General features: G+C 36.0%; 1 protein-coding gene and 1 pseudogene across 2 annotated transcripts in view; one reads left to right on the top strand and one right to left on the bottom strand.

Annotated features, from left to right (window-relative positions):
- NUBPL (nucleotide binding protein like) overlaps positions 1 to 26,707 on the bottom strand; it is a 237,279-nt gene that overhangs the window by 68,374 nt on the left and 142,198 nt on the right. The gene's annotated exons all lie outside the window — the stretch shown is intronic.
- Positions 1 to 26,707, top strand: part of LOC122221344 — a 33,220-nt pseudogene that overhangs the window by 4,147 nt on the left and 2,366 nt on the right.

The following is a 26,707-nucleotide window of genomic DNA, read 5'->3' as shown; positions in this document are numbered from 1 at the left end:
CCTAAATTTTCATGCACAAAATGAATATCTGACTTGCCACAAATCATTTCTGCATATAAAAACTTTACAGGTACCTATTTTGATATTATACTTACAGAATGTCTGATTAACTGGTAAGATAAATATGACAAATTAATTGCTCCCACATAATGAATCATTCATGTATGTACTATACTTATGGGTAACAGCTAAACAAATGCTACTGATCTTCATTAGGTCTCATAACTATACTTATGTATAAATATAGCTACTTTAATAGTAACTGAGTTCCAGGATAGAATATACTTCTTTTAATATCAAATGATAGCTCTGGGTTACATTTCCCTACATCAACACTGCCCTTGTTAACTGGACTCTACTCAACTATTCAGAGTAAAAGAAACAGTTTTGTCAGGTAAAAAACAAACTACAAAGTAAGAAAATGAGATAAACACAAATATAATTCTAAAAATTACAAACACCTATCAAATACTTCAAAAATTAAATAGAGAGCTATCCTAAACCTACAGGAAACTGTTGAAAAGCAGTCTGAGTTCATTTGCAAATACTCTTATGTCTGAAGAATTAAAAAAAAAAAAGATTCCATAAGATCCCTAACATAATATATACATTAAAATATATAAAATTCTATTATCCTGTGTAGTTATAAAATATTTTGAATTTTGATAGAATTTTCTTTAAATACTACATTTTATCTTATTTTTTAAATGCTTTTCTTGACATTTATTTTAAAAGAAAGACAATTAACTGTTTTGTGCTTCTGTGTATTTTTACTGAGAATCATCATGAATGTTTTAATGCAAATCAGCTCCACCAAACATCTTCATAGATGACAAATTGTATTCTGAATATCAATTATTCAAAAATGCATAGTCAGAAGATTTCCAAACTGCTTGTTTAAACACAGAACGTACAAATATCAAATAAGATATTTATTAACATTCTCTGTAACACAAAATAGGCCCTTTATATTCATGTATATGACATAAGGCGGGCTGACTCTTACTTAGCCTTAAATTCTTCTGCTAATCTACATTTTCTATCTAAAAGAGCACATTTTTTCCCTCATTTCACTTTATTCTCACTGCCTTCCTCTACCCCTCAGTAAAATTTTCTTCCTTCTCGTTCTCCCTATCTAGATGCTACGCAATCCCCAAAATAAAGGACAGTAGTTTGTCTCTCCATCAATCTTCTAATATATTATCCTTAACCTGAATAAGGTGAGAAACAAGGTAATGGCCGAGCCTGACAATAGTAAAGCACATATTTTCATTCCCTTAACCTTTCTCATTGCTCTTTCTTTGACCTCCTCCCAAAAATGCTCTGTCTTAAACTCAACTGTAAAATTTAGTGTAATATAGTTTCTAAGGAGTTGGTTAAAACATCACCCTCAATACTTCAAATGAGTTAGAGATATGGAGACCCAGAATTTCAAGGATTATCTGCTTCTGGGGAAAATTGTTCTCACTGTTTTCGGTTGATTAGTACCATGACAACAATGTATTACCAAGAGGTATATACTTTCCAAGCAAATCAGACATTTCCATCAACAAATTAGTATATTCACTCATCAGAAGTCCTTCAGAATCTTAAATTGCATAGTAAATTCAAAATTGAAACAAAAGAGCTGATAGAGGATATCACCATAACCTATATTTAGAGTCACATGCTTATAAGAGCCACATAAAACATCTAACATTAGTTAAAAATTAATACATTTTTTCCCCACTTTATTCAGTATATTTTCACAATAGCTTACAATTTCCAAACACAGACCTTGAATTATGTCAATTATACTTTAAAGTAACACACTCTGGGGTGCCTGGGTGGCTCAGTCTGTTAAGGTCTTACTTTGGCTCAGGTCATGACTTCACAATTCTTGAGTTGGAGCCCCATGTCAAGCTCTGTGCTGACAGCGTGGAACCTGGACCCTGCTTCGGATTCTGTGTCTCCCTCTCTCTCTGCCCCTCCCCCCGTCATGCTCTGTCTCTTTCTCAAAAATAAACATAAAAATTTTTTTTAAATAATAAAGTAACAAATTCTATGGGGCACCTGGGTGGCTCCATCAGTTGACTGGCCAGCTTTGGCTCAGGTCACGATCTCGTGGTTGGTGAATTCGAGCCCCACATCAGGCTTGCTTCTGTCAGCCTGTGAGCACAGAGCCCACTTCAGATCCTCTGTCCCCCTCTTTCTACCCCTCCCCAACTTGTACTCTTCCAAAAATAAAAAAATAAAGTCACAAATTCTATATGACCCTTATAAAGACATTACCATATCAGTAAAATATGTGCAAATTAGATTTTAAGATAAGAAGGCATTCTATTCTGTATGCAGAAATTCTCAAGAATGTAGTCTTATTAAACTTAAGCTAATGGGGGGTGCCTGGGTGGCTCAGTTGATTAAGGTCCGACTCTTGATTTCGGCTCAGATCATGATCTCACAGTTCATGAATAGAGCCCTACATCAGGCTCCATACTGACAGTGCAGAGCCTGCTTGGGATTCTCTCTCTTTCTCTCTCTGTCCCTCCCCCACTTGCACACACACACACACACACTTTCTCTCTAAATAAATAAACTTTTAAGAAGTTGAGATAATGACTTTTCTTACTTTTCTTTCTCATACCTTTTCCCCCTTTTAAATGTCAAAGCAATGAAAGGAGGTTATCAAACACTGGAAGGTACTGGAGAAATCATGAAAATATGAAATTATGAAAATAAAAATTGAGCTTTGAATAAGATTAGGAACAAGGAATTGAGAACTGGTGCAGATATGTAGGCAAGTGTTGAAGGGGTAGGGGAAACTAGGAATTTTCGGGCATTCTCACTCTTGATACTCTGGACACCCTAAGGAATAGTATCACAGAGGCACTTGAGGAGTCTGGGTTCTTGCATTTGTTAACTACTGTGACACACCAAACAAGAGTTTCTACGTTCAGGAAATCTTATCCTTATTTCTATATGGACTCACAAAAAAATTCTTTCCAAGTTCCTTGAGGTGTTTTCTCTCTAAAATTTATAGGCCCAAGCAAAACAAAGCCTTTGGATTAGAAAAGATTAGAAAAGAGCAGCACTGTGGGTGCCTGGCTGGCTCAGTCAGTGGAGCATGTGACTCTTGATCTCAGGAATGTGGGTGGGCTCGAACCCCACATTGGGCATAGAGATTACTTAAAATCTTAAAAAAAGTAAAAAAAAAAAAAAAAAAAGAGCAGCATTAAGAGCCCAGATGAGAATGAGTACCATAGATACAAAATGGCAGCAATCTGGACAACATGTTTTTTCCTTCAGGTATATTCAGCAACCTGACCATGGAAGTGGAGAAAGTGAACTGCAATTCTGATGCAGGGATGGACAACTGAAAGACAAGGAGAAAATCATCTAAAGGGTGACAACAAACTTCAGGTCAGCAAAGAAGGAACTGATGAACTCAGAGAAAGTAAAGATGTCAAAATTTAAAGGTCTTCATGAGATTCAACAGAGAGCAAGGTCCATTAAGTAAGTAAGGGAGTAAGAAAGCTGGAAGGGTAAACTCAAAGTAAAGCACTGAAATATAATATTTAAAGGTAGGAAAGTTCTAATTGTAACAAAAGACTATAGGGAAGGACTGCTGAAAGAGAATGGAGTCAAAATAAAATTTATAGAAGTTGAAATGAAAGAATTAAAAGAGATGACCCAGGATGATGGCATAAGTCAATGTGGAAAGATTATAAGCCAAATTCCAAAGCTCTTGATCAGTATGAGGACTCTGGTCTAAATCTTTGGTGGTAGTTACCATGTGGTCCAATGATATCATCTCGGAACTTGTTAAGAATGCAGAATATAAGGTAACATCCAAGACCTACTGAATCAGTTTTAATAAAAACTCCAGGTGATTTATAGACAGTCAAGTTTGAGATCTTTATAGATCTTAATAAATATATAGCTAACAGATAATAGGAAAGACACAGGTAGGAAGTGGATGATACCATGGCATGATCTTTGAAAGAGAAGTGGGATTTCTTTATTCAATGGTTAAAGAACATTGGTTTCATAATGCCAATAGAGAATTAGGCAAATCCTAACAATATTTCTGGAGTTTGAGAATTCAGAGTAAATAAGGATCCCACGTCTATTCTTTTAATATTTTGATATGGTTTTCTCATCCCCTTTCTCTACATTTCTCCAGACTTATCTTTTGTCTTGTGCTTGGTGTTTGTTGTTTGTTTTCATGATTTTATTTTGGTTGCCTCCAATTTCTTTTGTATAAATATGGCATATTTTAGAAACCAATTCAAAAAAGTATTCACATACACATATACACACACTCTTGTGCATCCCTTTCCCTAAACTAATTTACTAACTTATTATTTTCAAAAACTATGTATGTCTATCCAATCTTGTTAACTTATCAGCTCCATAGAAATATTCTTTGCCTAACCTCCAAATTTTTGAAAATGAACATAAATGACCACATATTATATAAGAGAATAGTCCTCTACTTTCTTCCTGAAATTTTACTTTATGAGACCAAGAATGGATATCTACACAACAAAACACAATTCTGAAGAATATCTATTCATAAATCACTACAAAAAAATCCAAAGAGAGAAACTGGAAAGCTCAATTCAATTTGAGACATTTCTTCACACAGGAAATAAAATACCTTACTCCTAACCAACTAATCAACTAACAAATGGTTTAAGTAGTACCAAAAATATTAAAATTTGAAGGTAATTTCTCTCCTCAGACATTAGGTAACACACTCTTGCCTTTGACTGTCCAGATTATCATTACCTTCTTGGCAGAAAGAAAATACATAGAGAGATATTTAAATCTATTCCTCAAAGTACCTGGGAGCATACCAAATAACATAATATAAAGTAAAAAACAGGACGGGGAATACAAGGAACTGCTGAGGGCCCATCCTAATCATCTGAATCTGAGAATCAAACTCACAAAATTTAGTCTATAAGAAAGCAAAGGTCACATGACAAAATCATTTATCACACCTCTATAAGGTTGTAGCATCTGATGAAAAAAACTGTAACTGGTCATCTTTTAGCTCTCTAAATAATTTGATTTTCAATTTAATTTTTTCCTGAGTAACAGCTCCCAACGCTTTTGTGATATACACAGCCTGCAGGTAAAACAAATCACAGTAATGTATGTGAAACTAACCATATCAAATACCTTGTTCAGAATATGTGAGTTATGACATAAGTAGTGACAGTTACTTTTAAAGTTGGTACTGAAAACATAAAAGCACTCAAAATCTCAAGTGCTGTATTTAAATATAAAGGTAATCATGCAAAATGATAGGCCAGCAGTGAACCCTAACTGTTATTTAAGTAAAAAGTGAGAAAAATGAAAATGAAAAATGAAAAATCAAGACCAATTTCAAAGAAAAAATAAATAAATGAAACAAAAAAGTCAGAAATGGAAGGTTATGGGTTAAAACTGCACATACTCTTTTCTAGAAAGAAAAAAGAAGTAATTTAACTATTAAGTTCAACTAGCATGACCAGAAAATTTTAATTATTATAGTCCTCAACATATCCTAATAAAAAGATATAAAAGTAGGATGCTCATGGAGATTACTGTCAAATATTAGGGTAGTGATAACACATATGGTCACTTGATTTACAACTGAGGTGCCACTATAATTAAGTATTGGAACAACTAGATATTCATATGAAAATATAATTAACCTTTACCCTTATTTCACACCATTTTAAACATTAATTTGAGAGGAATCATAGGCTTAAATGTGAAAGCTGAAATCAAGCTTCTACAAGAAAATACAGGGGAATATTTTTGTGAGTAGGCTAGGAAAGATTTCTTAAATAATGCACATAAATCTACATGAAAAAAAAATTGATAAACTAAACTTTATCAAAACATTTTATATCAAAAGTCACCACTAAAAAAGTAAAGATACAAGCCACAGATTGAGAAGATAATTGCAATACATCTGAAAAGGGATCATGCAAAACATATAATGAATTCCTATAAATAAGAAAAAAAAATTTTTAAAGACAGAAAACACGAATAGACACTTCATAAAAAAAGAGATCCAAAGAGCCAATAAGCATTATTCAATGGGAAAATGAGTATTAAAACCACAGTGAGATACCACAACATACCCAGCAGAAGTGCAAAGACAGAGTAGTATTAATACAGCTCCCCTATATTAATGGTTGGAGATTAAGTTGGAACAACCACTCTATAAAACTCCTTGGCAGAAAAAAACTAAAATTTAACATACATTCACTCCAGAATCCAGCAATCTCACTTCTAGAAATATACCAAAACTGAAATAATGCATCTGTATGCCATAAAGCATGCACAAGAATGTTTAAAGCAGCATTACTCAAAATAGCCCCAAAGTATAAACATCCCAAACAGCAAAGAGAAAGGACATGTATGGAATACTATATAGCAACAAAAAAGAACAAAGAAACCAAGGGACAGAAATGGCAACAATGGAGGTCCTGGACTTCCCACCTCCCATAGACACACCAAGTGTATAGCAACACACAAAGCAATCTTAAGTGAAATCCAGAAAGCAGCTGGGCGATTCCTGTACATCAGGTAAATGAGAAATACCTACACAGCAAAAGGTAGAAAAGGCTGAGATACACTCTCACCATAAACTCTACCTACACCCCCCACCCAACAACACAGTGCCATGCAACTAAGAAAGAACTCCCAACTCCCAACTTCTCCCTGAAGAGCTAAGTGGACTTCACATCTAGCACCCAAGCTTTTGCAGTTGCTACTTAAGAATTGGGCCCCTAGACTGCTTGACTCTGATAACCAGTGGAACTTGAATTCACGTGTCACACAGGGCCATAACAAAGAACCAGTCCAGTTCTTACGGGCAGGCACATGAGCACTTGCAGCAGCTTTCCCCCACTCCTGCCCCCAGGAGCGGTGTGGAGGGAAGAGGCAAAAACACCCATCTCCCGATCTTTCACTGGAAAGGGTCTGGCTGCATACTTTATAAGTTGCTGCCTCGGGTCCAGCTACTAATTAGCACAGATCTAGGGGCTGGCTAAGATCTTACTCAGAAAGAGAGAGAGCCAATGCGTACTTACCCTGACTTTTCCCTCTGCCTCAATTAACGGTAAAATCAAGTTGCTTCCTCTCTGGAAGGAGCTTCTAAAGATGCCCCAGCTTTTATGGCTGCCACGTAAGGGAGAGGATCTCAAACTACCTACTTCTGATAGCTAACAAGGCTTGCATTTCACAACTCTCACAGGGGTGCTCCTTATAGTGAATAAACAATCTCAACAGGTTCAGAATTACCCCCACCATACTGTACAGCTATATGCACAGATGCAGCAAGGAGGGATGAAGCAGAAATGCCCAACTCTCAGCTTCTCCTTGGAAGGGGTTTAACTACATGCTTTCCCAGCTATTGCCTGAAGGTCTTGCTTCTAATCAGCCTCCATTCAGTACTGAGTGTGATCCTCTCCCCTGGGGGAGGGTCTTGGCACAACCTAAACAATTGGGAACCACTAAAAACAAAAATGGCAGTTTGGACAGTCACAAACATTTTAAATGAAACCAGGAGTTTAGGCCAGGGCTTACTGACAAGGTTCATCACCTACACAAGACCAATCTGTCAAAACTGGGAGATGTGGCCATTTTATCTAATGTGCAGAAACCAACAAAAAGAGTCAAAGAAAATGAAAAATGGGAATAACTTCCAAAAAAAAAAAAAAAAACAAGACAAATCTCCAGAAAATGATCATAAAAAAACAAAGAAGTGATTCACCCAAAGATAATTAAAAAGAATGATCATAAAGATGCTCACAATGGTCAGGAGAGCAATGCATGAAAATACAAAGAATTTTATTTATTTATTTAACATAATTTGTTGTCAAATTGGCTTCCATACAACATGCAGTGCTAATCCCAACAAGTGCCCTCCTCAATGCCCATCACCCATCACCCACTTTCCCCTCTCCCCCACCCACATCAACCCTCAGTTTGTTCTCTGTATTTAAGAGTCTCTTATGCTTTGCCTCCTTCCCTCTCTGTTTGTAACTTTTTCCACCTTCCCCTCCCCCATGGTATTCTGTTAACATTCTCAAGATCCACATATCAGTGAAAACATAAGATATATGTCTTTCTCTGACTGACTTATTTCACTTAGCATAATACCCTCCAGTTCCATGCACGTTGCTGCAAATGGCATGATTTCACTGTTTCTCATTGCCAAGTAGAATTCTATTGTATATATAAACCACATCTTCTTTATCCATTCATCAGTTGATGGATATTTAGGCTCTTTCCATAATTTGGCTATTGTTGAAAGTGCTGCTATAAACACTGGGGTACATGTGCCCCTATGAATCAGCACTCCTGTATCTTTGGATAAATTCCTAGCAGTGCTATTGCTGGGTCATAGGGTAGATCTATTTTTAATTTTTTGAGGAACCTCCACACTGTTTTCCAGAGTGGCTGCACCAGTTTGCATTCCCACCAACAGAGCAAGAGGGTTCCCATTTCTCCACATCCTTGCCAGCATATATAATCTCCTGATTTGTTCATTTTAGCCACTCTGACCAGAGTGAGGTGGTATCTCAGTGTGGTTTTGATTTGTATTTCCCTGATGATGAGTGACATTGAGTATCTTTTCATGTTTCTGTTGGCCATCTGGATGTCGTCTTTGGAAAAGTGTCTATTCATGTCTTCTGCCCATTTCTTCACTGGATTCTTTGTTTTTCGGGTGTGGAGTTTGGTGAGTTCTTCATAGATTTTGGATACTAGCCCTTTATCCAGTATGTCATTTGCAAATATCTTTTCCCATTCCGTCGGCTGCCTTTTAGTTTTGTTAATTGTTTCCTTTGCAGTGCAGAAGCTTTTTATCTTGATGAGGTCCCAATAGTTCATTTTTGCTTCTAATTCCCTTGCCTTTGGAGATGTGTCGAGTAAGAAATTGCTGCGGCTGAGGTCAGAGAGGTTGTTTCCTGTTTCTCCCCTAGGGTTTTGATGGTTTCCTGTCTCACATTAAGGTCCTTCATCCATTTTGAGTTTATTTTTGTGAATGGTGTAAGAAAGTGGTCTAATTTCATTCTTCTGCATGTTGCTGTCCAGTTTTCCCAGCACCATTTGTTAAAGAGACTGTCTTTTTTCCATTGGATACTGTTTCCTGCTTTGTCAAAGATTAGTTGGCCCTACATTTGTGGGTCCAATTCTGGAATCTCTATTCTATTCCATTGGTCTCTATGTCTGTTTTTGTGCCAATACCATACCGTTTTGATGATTACAGCTTTGTAGTAGAGGCTAAAGTCTGGGATTGTGATGCCTCCCACTTTGGTTTTCTTCCTCAGTATCTCTTTGGCTATTCGGGGTCTTTCGTGGTTCCATACAAATTTTAGGATTGTTTGTTCTAGCTTTGCAAAGAAAGCAATTTTGACTGGGATTGCATTGAACGTGTAGATTGCTTTGGGTAGTACTGACATTTTAACAATATTTATTCTTCCAATCCATGAGCATGGAATGTTTTTCCATTTCTTTGTGTCTTCTTCAATTTCCTTCATAGCTTTCTATAGTTTTCAGCATACAGATCTTTTACATCTTTGGTTAGGTTTATTCCTAGGTATTTTATGGTTCTTGATTTATTCCTTGGCATTTTATGGGATCAATTTCTTGACTTCTCTTTCTGTTGATTCATTATTGGTGTATAGAAATGCAACTGATATCTATACATTAATTTTGTACCCTATGACTTGTTGAATTCATGTATCAGTTCTAGCAGACCTTTGGTGGAGTCTTTTGGGGTTTTCCATGTAGAATATCATGTCATTTGAGAAAAGTGAAAGTTTGACTTCTTCTTTGCCAATTTTGATGCCTTTGATTTCATTTTGTTGTCTGATTGCCAATGCTAGAATTTCCAACACTATGTTAAACAAGAGCAGTGAGAGTGGACATCCCTGTTGTGTTCCTCATATTAGGCGGAAAGCTCTCAGTTTTTCCCCATTGAGGATGGTATCAACTGTGGGCTTTTCAGAAATGGCTTTTATGATGTTTAAGTATGTTTCTTCTCTCCCAACATTCTTGAGGGTTTTTATTAAGAAAGGATGCTGTATTTTATCAAATGCTTTTACTGCACCAATTGACAGGATCATATGGTTCTTTTCTTTTATTAATGTGATGTATCACATTGATTGATTTGCAAATATTGAGCCAGCCCTGCAGCCAGGAATGAATCCCACTAGATCATGGTGAATAATTCTAGGAATTCGATTTGCTAGGATCTTGTTGAGAACTTTTGCATCCATATTCATCAGGTATATTGGCCTGCAGTTCCCTTTTTTGTTGGATCTCTGGTTTGGGAATCAAAGTAATACTGGCTTCATAGAATGACCTGGGTTTTCCTTCCATTTCTATTTTTTGGAACAGCTTGAGAAGGATAGATATTAACTCTGCTTTAATAGTCTGGTAGAATTCCCCAGGAAAGCCATCTGGTCCTGGACTCTTCTTTGTTGGGAGATTTTTGATAACCAATTCAATTTCTTCACTAGTTATGGGTCTGTTCAAATTTTCTATTTCTTCCCTTTTGAGTTTTAGTAGTGTGTCGGTGTTTAGGAATTTGTCCATTCTCCAAGTTGTCCAGTGTTGGCATATAATTTTTCACAGTATTCCCTGATAATTGCTTGTATTTCTGAGGGGTTGGTTGTAATAAATCCATTTTCATTCATGATTTTATCTATTTGGGTCCTCTCTCTTTTCTTTTTGAGAAGTCTGGCTAGAGGTTTATCAATTTTGTTTATTTTTTTCAAAAAACCAACTCAGTTTCATTGATCTGTTCTACTGTTTTGTTTTTTTTTTTTTGTTTTGTTGGGGTTTTTTGTTTTTTGTTTTGTCTTTGGATCCTATATTGTTTATTTCTTCTCTGATCTTTATTATTTCTCTTCTTCTGCTGGGCTTGGGGTGTCTTTGCCGTTCTGCTTCTAGTTCCTTTAGGTGTGCTGTTAAATTTTGTATTTGGGATTTTTCTTATTTCTTGAGATAGACCTGGACTGCAATGTATTTTCCTCTTAGGACTGCCTTTGCTGCATCCCAAAGGGTTTGGATTGTTGTGTTTTCATTTTCATTTGTTTCCATATATTTTTTAATTTCTTCTCTAATTGCCTGGTTGACCCATTCATTCTTTAGTAGGATATTCTTTAACCTCCATGTTTTTATAGGTTTTCCAGACTTTTTACTGTGGTTGACTTCAATTTTCAGAGCATTGTGATCTGAAAGTGTGCATGGGATGATCTCAATTCTTTTATATTTATTGAGGGTTGTTTTGTGACCCAGCATGTGGTCTATCTTGGAGAATGTTCCATGTGCACTTGAGAAGAAAGTATATTCTGCTGCTTTAGGAGGTAGAGTTCTAAATATATCTGTCAAGTCCATCTGGTCCAGTGTCATTCAGGGCCACTGTTTCTTTATTGATTTTCTGTCTAGATGATCTATCCACTGTTGTAAGTGGAGTATTCAAGTCCCCTGCATTTACCACATTCTTACCAATAAGATTGCTTATGTATGTGATTGTTTTATATATTTGGGGGCTCCCGAATTCGGTGCATAGAAATTTATAATTGTTAGCTCTTCCTGATGGATAGACCCTATAATTATTATATAATGCCCTTCTTCATCTCTTGTTACAGCCTTTAATTTAAAGTCTACGTTGTCTGATAGAAGCATGGCTACTCTAGCTTTCTTTTGACTTCAAACAGCATGATAGATAGTTCTCTATCCCCTCACTTTCAATCTGAAGATGTCCTCAGATCTAAACTGAGTCTCTTGTAGACAGCAAATAGATGGGTCTTGTTTTTTTTTTTTTTTTTTTTTTATCCATTCTGATACCCTATGTCTTTTGGTTGGAACACTTAGTCCATTTACATTCAGTGTTATTGAAAGATATGGGTTTAGAGTCACTGTGATGTCTGTAGGTTTCATGCTTGTAGTGATGTTTCTGGTACTTTGTGGTCCTTGCAACATTTCACTCACAAAGTCCCCCTTAGCATCTCTTGCAGGGCTGATTTAGTGGTGATTAATTCCCTCAGTTTTTGTTTGTTTGGGAAAACCTTAATCTCTCCTTCTATTCTGAATGACAGAGTTGTTGGATAAAGGAATCTGGGCTGCATATTTTTTTTCTGTTCAGCACATTGAAGATTTCCTGCCATTCCTTTCTGGCCTGCCAAGTTTCAGTAGATGGGTCTGCAACTACCACCATGTGTCTATCTTTGTAAGTTAGGGCCTGTTTATCCCTAGGTGCTTTCAGAACTCTCTCTTTATCCATGTATTTTGCCAGTTTCACTATAATATGTCATGCAGAAGATCGATTCTGATTACATCTGAAGGGAGTTCTCTGTGTCTCTTGGATTTCAATGTCTGTTTCCTTCCCCAGATCGGGGAAGTTCTCAGCTATGATTGGTTCAAGTACATCTTCAGCCCTTTTCTCTCTCTTCTTCTTCTGGAACTCCTATGATATGGATATTGTTCTGTTTCATTGAGTCACTTAGTTCTCTAATTCTCCCCTTGTGATCCTGGATTTTTTTTAATCTTTTTCTCAGCTTCCTCTTTTTCCATAAATTTATCTTCTAATTCACCTATTCTCCCCTCTGCCTCTTCAATCCACACTGTGGCCGCCTCCATTTTATTTTGCATCTCATTTTTAGCATTTTTTAATTCATCATGACTATTTTTTAGTTCCCTCATCTCTACAGCAGTAGATTCTCTGCTGTCTTCTACGCTCTTTTCAAGCCCAGCAATTAATCTTATGACTATTATTCTAAATTCTTGTTCAGTTATATTGCCTATATCTGTTTTGATCAATTCTTTTCTGTCACTTCTTCCTGGAATTTCTTTTGAGGAGAATTCTTTCATTTCATCATTTTGGCTAGTTTTCTGTCCCTTATGAGTCTTAAAAGCTCATTATGTGCCCCGCACCTGCAAGCACTGCTATATTAAAGGGGGGTCATACACTGTCTAGGGCCTGGACCTTTAGGAGGTGTTTTTTGGAGAATGTTACTTGCTCTGTTGTTGTGACTCGGGTTATTTTATTTCCTTACTCGTAGGGATGTTTTGGACCCCCCATCAGGTGTGCTTTGACTTGTTCCTTGAAGTATCCCTGGAAAGGAAAACAAACAAACAAACAGGAAACAAAAGCATGCAAATACACAAACAAAAATCAAACAAATATACAAAAAAACCCAAAAACAATCCAAAAACAAAACCCCAGAAACACCAGCTACAAGTAAAGAATAACGTGGAGGCGGTGCTGATGGAAGAGCTCATACAAAGAGAGAAATGACAGGGGCAGGGAAAAAGAAAAAATAAACATTGACCAGGCAGAGAGATAAATGGCTTAGTCCAAAGAGAGAGAAAGGAAAATAAAGGAGGAGGCAGGGAAAAAGAAACAAAGATAAAGTTACCCAGACAGAGAAGCTATATGCTTTGATTAATCCAGAGAGAGAGAGAAAGGAAAGTAAAGAAGGAGGTGTAGAACATGTATCAAAAGAATGGATTAAATATGTCTGCTTAAACAAACCAACAACCAGAGTAACCAGCCTAGAGGAGGGAAGAGATAAGAAGGATAAAAGGAAGGAAGAATATATCTAAATAATAAGAATTGTCCGAGAATTAATCCAGGCAATGTGGCAGCAATGATCTGGAGGAGGGGGCCGTCTGTTCCTCAGCGTCTATCCTGCTCCAGTACACTGTTACCCAGTTTGGTGTAGGCGGTCCCACCTCCTCTGTGGACCCCATGGACCAATCCCTGAGGCCCCGCCTTGGTGGTGGTGGGGAGAAAAATGGCAAGCCCCAGTCTCTTCTCCATGACCTGGTGTCCCAAATAACTCCATTCATGCTGTCCTCACTGTGCCACAGGCACAGACAAGGCAGTCTGTCTCGCTCCAATGACTCCCCAGCCCCTGCGCTTGGCTGGGATTCAAACTCCCACTCAGTGCGGAACTGGGGAAGCACCTCTCCATGCCGCCTGATGTGTGGTCCCAGCGGGTTTTGTCCTATCCCGTAGCACTTCAGGGAGAGGACTGCTTTCTCCTACTGCGGACTGCACCCCTGACCTAGCCACCCAGCTGGAGGGTGGCTAACTACCCCCCCAGCCTAGGTGCACGAACCAGGAAGCCAGCCCCAGTCCGGAGAAAGCCCCACAGTTAGAGATGGGATCCCTCTCTGTCCTGTTCCGAGGTTTTTCTCTTGTCCAGATTCAGTCCTATGCTTCCCCAGCCTCTCTTTCCCTTCCCTTTGTCTCTATGCAGAAGGGGATCCCTCCACTCAGTGCCTATGTGGCCCACTTTATCTCCCTCAGTTCGCAATCACCCACATATGGCCCATCAGGTTGTCCGGGTGTCTCTCTGGTAGACTCAGTATTTTTTCTCCCAGACTCTTGCGTGCAAAGTCCTTTGGCTTCAACCCTTCTTTATTTGAGAGACGCAGGAAGTATGGATCCCCCTACTTCTCCACCAGGTTGGGCCCTCCTCAAGAATTTTAAAAAAGAGATAGAAAGTATCAAAAAGTACTAAACACAAGTCACAGACCTGTACAATACAATAACTGAACTAAAAAACTTAATACATGGTTTCAACAGAAGACTAAATCAAATTTGAAGAAAGGACAGTAGAATTCATTCAATCAGAGGGGCAAAAAGAAAAAAGAATGAAAAAATAAAGACAGGTTAAGTGACTTATAAGATACCATAAAATGGCCGATATATGCATTATAGGGATTCCAGGAAAAGAGAGGGAATGAGGCAGAAAGCTTATTCAAAGAAATAATGGCTGAAACTTCCCTAACCTGGAAAAATAGACATTCAGATCCAGGAACCTCAAAGAGTACCAAATAAGAATCCAAAGAGACCCAGACCAAAGTATTATGATTAATTTGTCAAAAGTTAAAGAAAGAAGCTTAAAGGCATCTAAAGAAAAGTAACTTATTACATACAAGGGAACCCCCAGGAGACTACTAAATATTTCAGACAAAACTTTATTGCCCAGAAAGGAGAGGGATGATATATTCAAAGTAGTAAAGAAATAAAATGCTGACCAAGAATACGCTATCTGGCAAAGTTGTCCTTCAGATATGAAATAGTTTTTCAGACGAACAAAAGCTGAAGGAGTTTATCACTACTAGATCAGCCTTATAATATATTATAAGGGAGCTCTTCAAGCTGAAACAAAAAGATGATTAATAACATGAAAAAATATAAAAGTATAAATTTCACTCATAAAAGTAAATATATAGTTAAATACAGACTACTCTAACATCATGATAGTGGTGGGTAAATCACTTATAGCTCTAGTATAAAAGTTAAGCCATGAAAGAATTGAAAAGTAACTATAACAACAACAACCTGCTAATGGATACACAATAAAAAATGTAAATTGTGACATCAAAAACATAAAAAGTGGGGGAGGATGTAAGAACATACAGCTTTTGGACATATTCAAAGTTAAGTTGTTATCTGCTTAAAATAAAATTATAACATACAGGCACCTGGGTCGCACAGTCAGTTAAGTGCTCAACTCTTGATTTTGGCTCTGTCCATGATCTCATGATTCATAAGTTTGAGCCCCTCATCAGGCTCTGAGCTGACAGTGTGGAGCCTGCTTGCGCTCTCTCTCTCTCTCTCTCTCTCTCTCTCTCTCTCTCTGCCCTTCTCCACTCATGCACATGCACATGCACACGCATTCTCTCTTTCAAGGTAAATAAAAATTAAAATAAAATTATAACATTTTTTTATGTAAACCTCATGGTAGCCACAAAGCAAAACCTAAATACACAAAAGGTAAGAAAGGAATCTAAGAATAACATTATAATCATCGAATCACAAAGGAAGAGAGCAAGAGAAGAGATAAAGGAATTACAAAACAGTCAGCAAACAATTAACAAAATGACAATATGTACACATCTATCAATAATTAGTTAAATGTAAATGGGCTAAATTCTCCAATCAAAAGACAAAGAATAATTGAATAGATTAAAAAACAAGACCCAACTATATGTTGCTGACAAGAGACTCACTTTAGCTTTCAGGACATGCAAAGACAGAGACAAGCAATGAGGAAGTGCAAACAGAAACCAGAAGAAAGCAGTGGTAGGTATATTTACATCAGACAAGAGAAACTTTAACCCAAAAAACCATAACATATACAATGATAAAGGGGTCAATTCATCAAGGTTGTAACAACTGTAAATATTCACACATCCAACAATGAAACAGCTAAATATATAAATCAAATATTAACAGATCTAAGGAGAGAAATAGCAATACAATACTAAAAAAAAATCAATATCTCACTTTCAACAATGGATAGACAGAAGATGTTAAGGAAACACTGGACTTAACCTACACATTAAACCCAATAAACCCGATACATACAAAATATACTACCTAAGAGCAGTAGAATACACTTTTTACTCTAGACTACATGGAACATTCTCCAGAACAAATCCTATGTTAGAGCACCAAACAAGTCTTCATAAACTTACAAAGACTGACATCATATCAAGTATCTTTTCCAACCCCTATGGAATGAAATTACAAATCAGTTATAAAAGGAAAACTGGAAAATTCACAAATACATGGAAAATAAACAATGTGATACTGAACCAATAGGTCAAAGAAATTAAAAGGGAACATAAAAATGTTTTGAAAAAAAAAATGAAAATGGAAACAAACATACCAAAACTGATGGGGTCAGGAAAAGCAGTTCTAAGAGGGAAATTTATAGTAATAAAAGATTAAATTAAGAAAAAAGAAAGTTTTCAAACAACCTAACTTTACATCTCAAGAAATTATAAAAAGAAGGAAAATCAAAGCCCGAAGATACTAGAAAGAAATAACAAGTATCAGAGCAGAAATAAATGAAATAGAGACTATAAAGACAAGAGAAAAGATTAATGAAACTAGGAGCTAGTTGTTTGAACAGATAAATAGAACTGGCTAAGAAAAAAAGAAAGGACTCAAACAAAATCAGAAATGAAGGAGACATTACAACTGATAACACAAATATAATAAGGATTGTAAGAAACTACCATGAATAATTATATACCAATTAGATAAACCAGAAGAAATGAATAAATTCTTAGAAACATACCAAGATTGAATCATGAAGAAAATAAAAATCTGAGCAGACCAATTATTATAAGAAGATTGAATCAGTAATCAAACTTCTCCCAACAAAGAAAAGTCCAGGACTAGATGGTTTCACTGGTGATGTCTACCAACATTTAACAAAGTTATTACCAATACTTCTCAAACTCCTCCAAAAAATAAAAGATGAGGAAATAATTCCAAAATTATCTAAACTTATCATGATACCAAAACCAGACAAAGACATGACAAAAAAAGAAAATTAAAAGCAAATATCCCTAATGAATGTAGATGCAAAACAAAATATTAGCAAACTAAATTCAACAGTATATTAAAAGTATCATGCACAATGATCAAGTGAGATTTACTCTTAGGATGCAAGGATGATTCAAGATGCAAACCAATCAATTTGATACACCACATTAATAAAATGAAGGATAAAAATCATGATCATCTTAAGAGATGCAAAAAAAAAAAAAAAAAGGATTTAACAAATGTCAACATCAATTCATGGTAAAAATTTTCAATGAACAAGATATAGAAGAAACATACCAGAACATAATATAGACCACAGCATATAAGCCCACAGGTAACATTATACTCAACAGCAAAAAGTTGAAACTTTTCCACTAAGATAAGGAATGAGGCAAAAATGCCCATTCCTGTCACTTTTATTTAATATAGTACTGGAAGACCTAGAAAGAGCAATTAGAAAAGAAAAAAAAAAAAAAGGCATCCAATTTGGTAAGGAAGAAGTAAAACTGTCTTTTTGCAGATGACATGATGTCACATATAGAAAACCCTGAAGATTCCACCAAAAACTGTAAGAACCAATATATGAATTAAATAAAGTTACAGAATACAAAATCAATATACAAAAAAATCAGTTGTGTATCTACACATGAACAACAAACTATTAGAAAGAAACATTAAGAAAACAGTTCCCTTTACAACAGCACCAAAAACTAAGAACAATAAAATACTTAGGAATAAATTTAACCAAGTAGGTAAAGAACTGCATAATAAAAACTTTAAAATTTTTTTCATGTTTTTAATTTTTTTATTATCGAAGTATAATTCACATACAATGTTATATTCGTTTTAGGTGTACAACATATTGATTCAATAATTCTATACCTTACTCAATGCTCACTGCAATTATTTATAGTCACCGTACATTATTACAATACTATTGACTATATTCCCTATGCTATACATTTCATCCTCAAGACTTTTAAATTTATTTTATAACTGGAAGTTTGTACCTATTAATCCCCTTTATTTATTTTGCCTATCCTCCTACCCATCTCTCCTCTGACAGCCACCAGTTTGTTCTCTGTATTTATGAGTGTTTGGTTGTTTGTGTGTTGTTTTTTAGATTTTAGATTTAAGTCAAATTATATGGTATCTGTCATTCTCTGCCTGACTTATTTCACTTAAAATAATACCCTCTAAGTCCATCCATGTTTGTCATAATTAGCAAGATTTCATGCCATACTGCTCATATTTGCTCAAGATATTGCTTTCATATCCTGGCTATTGTAAATAATGCTACACTAAACATGAATATGCATGTATCTTTCAAATTAATGTTTTACTTTCTTTGGATAAATACCCCATAGTGGAATTACTGAATACTATGGCATTTCTATTTTTCATTTTTGAGGAAATTCATACTGTTTTCTACAGTGGATCACCAATTTATATTCCCACCAACAGTGAAAAAGCATTCCCTTTTCTCCACATCGTTGCCAACACTTGTTATTTCTCATTTGTTTTTTGTTTCTGTGTGTGTGTGGTTTGTTTTGTTTTGTTTTGTTTTTTCTAAGAGAGAAAACACAAGTAGGGGAGAAAGAGAGAGAAGGGGAAGAGAATCTCAAGCAGGTTCCACACCAAGCATGGAGCCCATCTCAGGACTCCCATCTCACAAGCCTGAGATCATGACCTGAGCTGAAATCAAGAGGTGGACACTTAACCAACTGAGCCACCCAGACACCCCTGTACACTTTAAATATATACAATTCTATTTGTCATTTAATGAAAAATGAACATACATGTATGTATGTAGAAATAAATATCAATCAGTCAATCATATACTAGTTACCTCTGAAGTAAGCACTGACTGGGAAGGCACAAGAGGGAATGCCCTGGATATTAAAAGTGTTCTAGATCTTGATTTGGGTAGCAGTTATGCAGGTGTGTATAATACATAAAGACCAGTGCACCTTACACACTTCACTATTAAATAGTTTTAAAATGATAATTTTAAAGTTAGGTTGGTGGAAAAGGGCAAAAACAAGTGTTAAAAAAATCCGAAGGGAAGCACCTGGGTGCTCAGTTCAGCATCTGACCTCGGCTCAGGTCATGATCTCATAGTTCATGGGTTCGAGCCCCATGTTGGGCTCTGTGCCGAGAGCTTAGAGTCTGGAGCCTGCCAAGGATTCTGTATCTCCCTCTCTCTCTGCTCCTCCCCTACTCACACTCTGCCTCTCTCTCTCTCAAAAGTAAAATAAATATTAAAAAAAATTTTTTTAATCTGAAGGGAAAAGCAACATCACAAACAGCTGCCACTTTTCAGAAGGAATATAGCTTTGTACATGCATATATATATTTAAAAACCTTCCTGCAATACACAGAAAATATTTTTCATATAAATACTTATAAATGGGGAAGGTAAACAAAAACAATGAATTTCTAACAATGGGGAAAAACTGGGAAGATTTGAGTTATATATACTCACTCTGAAATATACAGCTATTGTAATGGTGTTACCATTTATTATTGAGAGGAGGTTTTATGTGCCACTACAGTGGTTTGTAGAGCAGGCTTCAGATATTCATCACACAAATGAAATATAAATAAGTGATGTTCTTTGTCTGACTGTCCAAGATTATGAATGTATATCTACCCTGATTTTTAAAATCAGAAAAGCAGTTATGCTTCTCAGTTAAAAGAATTAGTAAGAGACATCTAAATGACAGTCACAGAATAGAGAGGTACTGTTCTCCCAGAGTCTTCTGCTATTTGAACCATATATTCAAATGTTTTTAGTCCCTGGGTCAGATACCAGTTGTGAAAACAAACAAAGTAGAAGTGACAGTACATAATCCATAATATCCCTATGGCTTGAAATAGCGGCCTTTGCCTAATATATATTCATTTGCATGGAAAGCTACTAGCTCTACAAAAATAACAAAATGACACGAAGAAATTGACCTGAGTAGTAGTTCTAAACCAGGTACAATTTTGACCTCATCCCCGCTGCAAGACATTGGTAATGTCTAGAGAAAATTTTAATTATCACAAATGGGGCTGCTATGGACATTTAATGGATGTTAAGTCAGATATTCTACTAAATATCTTACAGTGCCCAAGATGGCACCCTTCTCCTCCCAACAAAAAATTATCCAGTCTAAAATGTCAATAGTGAAGTTGAGAAACTTGAACCAAGTGTTGGCTGGCAGAGACCATAAAATTTTATGTCATCAGATCATCCCTGACTTGTCTTCTTGACTATAATCTGGAAGTCAATGGCCAGATCTAGAAAGACAAGACAGCATTCACAGAAGATGGGAAGCTACCAGAAACCCTGAGTATGTAGAAAACCATTATCTGGAACCTTATCTGTGACTGAGGTACACAATATTTCCTGCTGCAACATTTCATATCCCTTATTATAAAAAATATGCAATATCTATTTAAAATGTGGTAGCCAAGGCAATAGCCAAAGGAATATTATAGTATATTTATGATTCATAATGAGATTCAACAAAAACTCAACTAAAAATTTAGAAAATAACAATAACCCTTGAGAAAATAGAAGAGGAAAGTAATTTAAAACAAGAAATTTATGGTATACAAAACCAAACACCTGAAGATTTATCCTTCACAATAAATCATTATAAAAATATATTTTAACAGAAAATTATGGACCAATATCCTTTATGAATACTGATAGAAAACCCTTAAAACATTAGAAAAAGAAATCCAGCAAAATATAAAAATGAAAAATATCATGACAAAGAAGGATTTAATCTTAGGAATACAAGGTTGGTTTAATTTATGAAAACCAACATGGTTTATCATATTAGCAGAATAAAGAAGAAAAACTATTTGATCATTTCAACAGATGCAGAAAAAGCATTAGACAAATTTCATATTCATTACTAATAACAACTGTCAGCAAAGTATGAGCAGACCTATCTGAAGCAGATGGATAGTACCTATAAAAAAGTACAGCTAACATTATACTTAATGGTGACATATGAAATGCTTTTTCCCAAAGAACAGGAACAAGTTGAAGAAATCCATTCTCACTACTTTTATTCTACATTGTACTGAAAATCTCATAGCAATATGACAAAAAAAAGGGGGGGGACACAAATATTGAATTTCTAACAATGGGGAAGTTTGTAGCAGTTTGTGAAGCATGCTTTCAGGTATGTATCACACAAATGAAAGATAAAGAAGTAATATGCTTTTCTGATCAAGATTCTTTATTTCTAGATGACATGATTACACATGCAGAAAACTCAATGAAATCTATAAAAATTACTAGATTAAATAATTTTAGTAATGTAGCAAGATACATGATCAATATATAAAATTCAATAGTTTCTATAAACTAATAATACACAAAATGAAATTTAAAACAAAGCAAAATAATAATTAAAAATAAGCCTAACAAAAGAAATGCAAGTTTACTAAACTCCAAATTACTAGCGAGAGAAATTTTTTAAAACCCCAAATATTTTAAAAACCTAAATAAATGGCAAGATACATAATGTTCACAGGTCAGAAGGCTCAATGTTGTTACTAGAGCAATTATCTCCAAATTGAGGTACAGATTCACACAATCCCTAGAAAAATTCTGGCAAACATTTTGAACAAATTGACAAGCTAATCCTAAAATTTCTATGGAAATGCACCTGATCTAAAATTCCCAAAACAATCTTTAAAAGGAAAACAAATCCAGGGGCACCTGGGGGGCTCAGTCAGTTGAGCATCCCACTCTTGATTTCAGCTAAGGTCATGATCTCACAGATCATGAGTTCGAGCCCCACATTGGGTTCTGTGCTGAGAGTGAAGAACTTGCTTGAGATTCTCTCTCTCTTCGCTATTTCTGTCCCTCTCTCTCACAATAAATAAACTTCTTATTTGCAAATCAATCAATGTGATACATCACATTAATAAAAGAAAAGATAAGAACCATATGATCCTGTCAATCAATGCAGAAAAAGCATTTGACAAAATTCAGCATCCTTTCTTAATAAAAACCCTCAAGAAAGTCAGAATAGAAGGAACATACTTAAACATCATAAAAGCCATTTATGAAAAGCCCGCAGATAATATCATCCTCAATGGGGAAAAACTGAGAGCTTTCCCCCTGAGATCAGGAACACGACAGGGATGTCCACTCTCACCGCTGTTGTTTAACATAGTGTTGGGAAGTTCTAGCATCAGCAATCAGACAAAAGGAAATCAAAGGCCTCATATGTGGCAAAGAAGAAGTCAACCTTTCATTTTTTGCAGATGACATGGTACAATACATGGAAAACCCGATATTCTCCACCAAAAGTCTGCTAGAACTGATATATGAATTCAGCAAAGTCGCAGGATACAAAATTAACGTACAGAAATCACTTGTATTCTTATAAACTAATAATGAAGCAACAGAAAGACAAATAAACTGATCCCATTCACAACTGTACCAAGAATCATGAAATACCTAGGAATAAACCTAACCAAAGATATAAAAGATCTGTATGCTGAAAACTATAGGAAGCTTATGAAGGAAACTGAAGAAGATACAAAGAAATGGAAAAACATTCCATGCTCATGGATTGGAAGAATAAATATTGTTAAAATGTCAATACTACCCAAAGCTACCTACACATTCAATGCAATCCCAATCAAAATTGCACCAGCATTCTTCCCGAAGCTAGAACAAGCAATCCTAAAATTTGTATGGAACCAAAAAAGGCACCGAATGGCCAAAGTAATTTTGAAGAAGACCAAAGTGGGAGGCATCACAATCCCAGACTTTAGCCTCTACTACAAAGCTGTAATCATCAAGACAGCATGGTATTGGCACAAAAACAGACATATAGACCAATGGGATAGAATAGAAACCCCAGAATTAGACCCACAAATGTATGGCCAACTAATCTTTGACAAAGCAGGAAACAGTATCCAATGGAAAAAAGACAGTCTCTTTAACAAATGGTGCTGGGAGAACTGGACAGCAACATGCAGAAGGATGAAACTAGACCACTTTCTTACACCATTCACAAAAACAAACTCAAAATGGATAAAGGATCTGACTGTAAGACAGGAAACCATCAAAACCCTAGAGGAGAAGCAGGAAAAAAATCTCTCTGACCTCAGCCGCAGCAAATTCTTACTTGACACATCCCCAAAGGCAAGGGAATTAGAAGCAAAAATGAACTACTGGGACCTCATCAAGATAAAAAGCTTCTGCACTGCAAAGGAAACAATCAACAAAACTAAAAGGCAGCCGACGGAATGGGAAAAGATATTTGCAAATGACATACTGGATAAAGGGCTAGTATCCAAAATCTATGAAGAACTCACCAAACTCCACACCCGAAAAACAAAGAATCCAGTGAAGAAATGGGCAGAAGACATGAATAGACACTCTTCCAAAGAAGACATCCAGATGGCCAACAGAAACATGAAAAGATGCTCAATGTCACTCCTCATCAGGGAAATACAAATCAAAACCACACTGAGATACCACCTCACTCTGGTCAGAGTGGCTAAAATGAACAAATCAGGAGACTATATATGCTGGCAAGGATGTGGAGAAATGGGAACCCTCTTGCACTGTTGTTGGGAATGCAAACTGGTACAGCCACTCTGGAAAACAGTGTGGAGGTTCCTCAAAATATTAAAAATAGATCTTCCCTATAACCCAGCAATAGCACTGCTAGGAATTTACTCAAAGGATACAGGAGTGCTGATTCACATGTACCCCAATGTTTATAGCAGCACTTTCAACAATAGCAAAATTATGGAAAGAGCCTAAATATCCATCAACTGACAAATGGATAAAGAAGATGTGGTTTATATATACAATGGAATGCCATTTGGCAATGAGAAAGAATGAAATCTGGCCATTTGTAGCAACGTGGATGGAACCAGAGAGTGTTATGTTAAGTGAAATAAGTCATACAGAGAAAGAAAGATACCATATGTTTTCACTCTTATGTGGATCCTGAGATATTCAACCGAAGTCCAGTGAGGAGGAGAAGGGGGAAAAAAAAAGTTACAGAGAGGGAAGGAGGCAAACCATAAGAGACTCTTAAATACTGAGAATAAACTGAGGGTTGATGGGGGATGGCGGGGAGGGGAAAGTGGGTGATGGGCATTGAGGAGAGCACCTGTTGGGATGAGCACTGGGTGTTGTACAGAAACCAATTTGACAATAAATTTCATAAGAAAGAAAGAAAGAAAGAAAGAAAGGGAAAAAGAAAAAAAATTAAGAAGAAAAAGAAAATAAATCCAGAAGCTTTACACCACAGTAGTCAAGAACACATACTATTGGTGTGAGGCAGATAAAAAATGAAGAATTCAGGGGCACCTGGGTGGCTCAGTCGGTTAAGCGTCCGACTTCAGCTCAGGTCCCGATCTCGCGGTAAGTGAGTTCGATCCCCGCGTCGGGCTCTGGGCTGATGGCTCAGAGCCTGGAGCCTGCTTCTGATTCTGTGTCTCCCTCTCCCTCTGCCCCTCCCCCGTTCATGCTCTGTCTCTCTCTGTCTCAAAAATAAATAAACTTTAAAAAAAAAAAAATGAAGAATTCAAAAACAGATCCTAGGGGCGCCTGGGTGGCTCAGTCGGTTGAGTGTCCGACTTCAGCTCAGGTCATGATCTCACAGTCCGTGAGTTCGAGCCTTGCGTCAGGCTCTGTGCTGACAGCTCAGAGCCTGGAGCCTGCTTTGGATTCTGTGTCTCCCTCTCTCTCTGCCCCTCCCCTGCTCGTGCTCTGTCTCTCTGTCTCTCAAAAATAAAGATTAAAAAATTTAAAAACAAAACAAAATAAAAACAGATCCTACCTACCACACATTCATACAGATATCTATCTATCTATCTATCTATCTATCTATCTATCTATCTATCTACCCATCCTTCCATCCATCCATCCATCCACACACATACACACAGTTGACCCTTGGACAATGTGGAGGTTAAGGGCAATGATCTGTTCTCCTGCACAGTCAAATTCCACATATAATTTGTGACTCCCCCCAGATTTAACTAATAGCTTACTATGTTCAGAAGCCTTACCAATAACATAATATATTGTATTATGTATGTATTGTATAATGTATTATATACTGATATACTATGTTCTTATAGTAAAGCTAAAGAAAAATTTTATTAAGAAAATCTTAAGGGAGAGAAAATAAATTCAATACTGTACTGTATTTGCCAAAAAAAATCCACATATAAGTGGACCCACACCATTCAAATCTATGTGGTTCAAGGGCCATTTGTAAATATATTAAATAAAAACTTTTAAATATATCCTATGGGTCTACTTCTCTGGCTGAAACCTGATACAGATTTTAAAAGATCTAAGAGACATACGAGCCAGGTGCACTGCATTTATTTGGGTACAGGCTTGAACAAAATGTTAAAAATCTTCATAAAACTACTGAGGAAATGTAAATACAGACTGGTTGCTTGACAATAGTAAGGAGCTTTTGCTAATTATTTTCAATGTAATAATGGTATTTTGGACATATTTTAAAAGTCTATTAAATGGAAATTTAAAATAAGACACTACTACACTCTTTACAGAATGACTAAAATAAAAAAGAATGACAGCACCAAATATTGACAAGAATGTAAAGCAAATGGAATTCTCACATACTGCTAATGGGGGTATAAAATGATATAACCACTTTGGAGAACTCTTAGGTCATTTTTATGATGTTAAATGTGTACCTATCCTACAATTGAGTCATCCTATCCCTAGGCATTAACCCAAAAGAAATGAAAAAGACTTGTACAGGAATGTTTATAAATAACAGCTTCATTCATAATAACCACATACAAAAAAAGAGGAAGACACAATTCAGCTTTCCATCAACAAGACAGTAAATAAATAAGTTGAGGAACATTCATATGATGAAATATTATTCAGCAATAAAAAAAGCAGATTGCTAATACTTGATAAATCTCACAACTTTTATACTGAGCAAAGACAAAACTAATCTATGATTTTAAAAATTCAGAAAATGATGGTCTCTAAGGATGGGGAGGGGAAAATTACTGAAAAGGAGCACAAGGGAAGTTCCCATTGTAACGGATTTTAAAAATTCAGAAAATGATGGTCTCTAAGGATGGGGAGGGAAAAATGACTGCAAAGGAGCACAAGGGAAGTTCCCATTGTAATGGAAATAAATGCTCTTTATCTAATTTTGGATGTTGAATACTTGGATATACTCAATATCCAAAACTCACCAAAATTTCACTTATCCTTACATCTTATTATGTATAAATTATACTTCAATAAAATAAACACAAATAACCTGTAAATTCAATCAATAAAACCAGAAGTTTTTTTCCCCAAAAAAGACCAGTAAA

This window comes from Panthera leo, chromosome B3 (assembly GCF_018350215.1).
Source record: "Panthera leo isolate Ple1 chromosome B3, P.leo_Ple1_pat1.1, whole genome shotgun sequence".
In the NCBI taxonomy this organism is placed as follows: domain Eukaryota; kingdom Metazoa; phylum Chordata; class Mammalia; order Carnivora; family Felidae; genus Panthera; species Panthera leo.
The sequence above is the reverse complement of the archived record's forward strand: the minus strand, read 5'-3'. Positions and strand labels throughout refer to the sequence as shown.